The 3,934-nt window shown below is 36.8% G+C and overlaps 1 long non-coding RNA gene across 1 annotated transcript; it reads left to right on the top strand.

Moving 5' to 3' along the window:
- On the top strand, positions 3,001-3,613 carry LOC109837922. Its single transcript, XR_002246500.1, has 2 exons — positions 3,001-3,134; positions 3,224-3,613. It is a non-coding gene; the product is annotated as an uncharacterized LOC109837922 (long non-coding RNA).

Raw genomic sequence — 3,934 nt, 5'->3', positions numbered from 1 at the left:
GTCTCAAATCTATTACAATCTTATTTCTCTAAAACAAAAAGAAAAATAAAAAGATCAAGACTTCGGTCAAATTAACTTGAAATGCCTAATGTTCAAAAAAATTTGTCAGCAATGGATCAAGTTCTAAAGTAAAACCTACCAAAAAATCAATTTAAATCAAAAAGTTACAAGATTTTAAGGTTTGGTCCATCACAGTTTTTGGATGGAGGAGGAGCATAAGTGGAAATTTTAAAGTACGACTCGGACATCACTTAACCTTAAAGTTTGATAATGGAGCTACCAATCTTGAAATAAAACAAACTCACCTTCCAATCATACCATCGAGTCTCCTCATCTATAACAAAATGCAAGGGGCAAACAATCAATCTTTACCCAAAAAAAGAACATAAGAAAAATCCAAGTTCATCAATATTCTCATCACAAAAATAACATTCATATTTTGCAATAGCATTGTCAAAAATTCATCCTGAGCATCTCCATTGTTACAGCAATAATCTCAGTCAACATTGATCCTAGGGCCCACTGGTACCCATTGGCCTCTAACTCAATGTAGGAAATGAAGGCGATGATTGGGACGCTGAGAAGAAGGCCAATGGTGGCATGACGGTAGGGGTGGCAATTTATGACCCGACCCGTTAACCCGACCCGACCCGACCCATTTATAATGGGTACGGGTAGGGGTGGCAATTTATGACCCGACCCGTTAACCCGACCCGACCCGACCCATTTATAATGGGTACGGATCAAATTATATGGATCGGGTCATAAACGGGTCAACCCAAATTTACCCATTTATTAAATGGGTCAATTCGGGTTGACCTATTGACCCGTATAGCAAAATTCCCGACCCAAATTTACCCATTCTATTCCGCCGCTCCAGAGAAAGAAAAAAAAAAGAACGCAGAGAGAAAGAAAGCCCTAGTTCTTCTCACTCCATCACTCCATCGATTCCTCCTCCCCAAAAACAAAAAGCTCGAGCGGTGAGCGGCTAACGGCGATCGGCGGCAAGCGGCAGCGAACGGCGAGCGGCGGCAAACGGCGAGCGGCAGTGATCGGCTAACGGCGCTCGAGTTCTCCTCACTCCATCGATTCCTCCTCCCTCTCTCCAATCGAACTCAGTTCCTCTTGAACAGAAGAATCGGATCTTCAATCGAGCTAATCACTGGATTTTGAGGTACACTCTTAGCTAGGGCTTTTTGATCTTGCGTTTTATCAATTTTGGGGTTTTTTTTCATCCTTGTAAGCTGAGGGTCCTTTCATGGGATTACAATCTGAACTTACAGAGCAATTTTTTTTATCCCTTAAAAGCAATTTAAAAATTTACCGGTCTGTGAGACTTCAATTTGGATTGCTTTATTAGCAGGTCCAAGGTTCATTCCGCTGCACTGATACCTTTAAATTGTGGTAAGGGTTCGTGATTGTAATCTTTCACTCTAATATTTAAAGTCAATGATTGAAACACAGTTGAAGAAAAATCATTTATGTAATGATCCCGAACTAAGCATAGCCGCCACAGTGTGTATTTTAAGGCCACAATTCAGTGGTACACTTGCTAGCTACCTCACTTAGAATACTTGTCCACCAAGAATCATTGACCAATTTCAAATTCTTGACTTTAAGTGCAAGTTTGGTTGGATGTGGGGTCTCAGAAGAACAACATAGAGAATGATTTACCAATATCACAGATGCGCCCAAAATTACTTGGTTTCATGATTCTGATGTATTTTATAGCATATCCTTGTATTTTATAAAAATGAGGATTTCCATGTAAAATAACATCCCAAGTTTGCTCGCCAAGTTTAACTCCCTTCTCCCTGTTCTTCAAGTTTTAACTCCAATAAACAAATAACAGAACCTTGGCTTCATCTCTAATCCTCCCTGGCTTCAACCATCTTATCGATAAATCTCTTTTGCATATCAAGCTGCACCATAATCTTCAGTACTAGTGATCAGAACTAGTTCAAATTTATACTGTAGATGTCTTTTGTAAACATTTTACAGTTATAAATGATTATCTATTCCATGCCTTTTATTTTTCTCTCATTTGACATACAAACTGATTATGATGAATGTGGTAATTTATTCCTCGTGTTTAGGCATTAACTATCTATATGATGAATTTTCTACCCTTAGGTTGATAGTGAGATGTATAATTTGTAATGCTTTATGACTTTGTAAAGAGAACAGTCGTTTATAGTTTCTTGTCAGCTTCTTTTCTACTACTTACAATCAACTCTCTTTCATTAAAGAGGAGAACAGCAAAAAAGTGAGAGAGATCAAAGGGATCCCTATGTTTGTGGACTGTGTTAATAATGCATAGAGAGGCTTGTTATTTCCTTAGTATATATCTCAGCAGGTCATCCACTATGTAGCCTAGGAATAGAGATTAATTTTCATGGAACTTGTGTTTATTTAAGTTATTGGGGGGAAAGGTATGTATATTTTAAGGAATCTATTGAGAGAAAGATCACGCAGTACCGCTATATATAGTACGAAATACGAGATAATAAGTAAACTACAAATACAAATATACTAAACTGGGTAACTTATTCCTTTACATGTTATTGTATAATCTTTACTCTTATAAGAATTTTCAGGTTTTCATTGGCTCCTCAATTTAGATTTTCAGGTCAGGTCAAATTTACTAGATACATTTTTTTATTTAATTTGTTACCCATACTTGCATCTAGATTTTGAATATCTTCATGATTTGAAATTTTGAATAGAGGTGAGCGAACTTTCGTATATAGTCAAGAGTATTAACAGGTAAGTTACAACCTTGTTGGACTCATTTAATGAGTGTGCTTGTCACTATGTCATGGCTGCAGAAATAATTTGGTAATGTCTCGAATTCAACTTTTTTTGATTATTTATTCGGATAATAGGTGAGGTTGGGTGTTCGTAATGTTGCTTTTGTGGATTAATATCAGTATCTTTGATCTGATGTGTATGACTATTGGATTTCCATTCATGTTGGTTTTTTTTAAAGGTGAGGTTTTTTAAGGTGAGGTTTTAACCTTTTGGATTCAAGAGGTGGGTTTCTCTAGTACGGATGTTTTGTACATGATACATTGTAAATTTTTTTGGGCTAAATTATCAAATTGGCATTTTGGCAGGAGTCTATTCAAATTATGGTAATTGTTCTTTCACAAGTGATATTATGGTATTAATATTGAGACTAATACCAATCTATTAAAATCCTGTTGCTTTTTTCTGTGTGCAGGCCACATTTGATTGCCTCATGAAGACTTATGGGTTCCTGGCACCAGACTGCAAAGAGTACATGAATATACTGCAAAGAGTTAAAGAAGAGAGGGAACTAAAATAAATGCGGAAAAGAAGGATAACTACATGCTATATTATTGTATAATGTCTACATATGTTTTCCTTTACTGATCTTCATTGCTTATTGCGGTAGGAAACCCCCTCGACCAATATTTCCAGGTCCTTGTGAAGACATTTTTCCTTGCGACATGATTTGGGACCGTCCAGGGCCTTGAACAAATGATGTATTTTTGTTTGTCGATATTTGCAATTTGTTGAAATACATTTAAATACTGAATATGTCTTTGAAATAACTCCATATTGTGAGTAGTGATAGTTTTTGTCTAAAGAGCTTGCAAGAAGTGTTTTTTTGTGCTTGTATAAAAAATTTTATTAGTTATATGTGTTAGTATATGTCTTGTATTAGATAAATGGGTTATTCGGGTTATATGGGTCGGGTCGGGTAACCCGTTTAATAATCGGGTCGGATCACATTGACCCATTTATTAAACGGGTCGGGTCGGGTCACACTTATATGGGTCGGGTTAAATTTTATATGGGTCGGGTCGGGTCGGGTCGACCCGTTTGCCACCCCTACATGACGGTGGCAAGACGGGAACAATTAGATGTTATTTTAACTGAGTCATATAAAAACTAAGATCTTTCAAAA

Source organism: Asparagus officinalis, chromosome 4, assembly GCF_001876935.1.
Source record: "Asparagus officinalis chromosome 4, Aspof.V1, whole genome shotgun sequence".
Taxonomy (NCBI): Eukaryota; Viridiplantae; Streptophyta; class Magnoliopsida; order Asparagales; family Asparagaceae; genus Asparagus; species Asparagus officinalis.
Note: the sequence above shows the minus strand (reverse complement) of the source record. Positions and strands in the feature narration are given on the sequence as shown.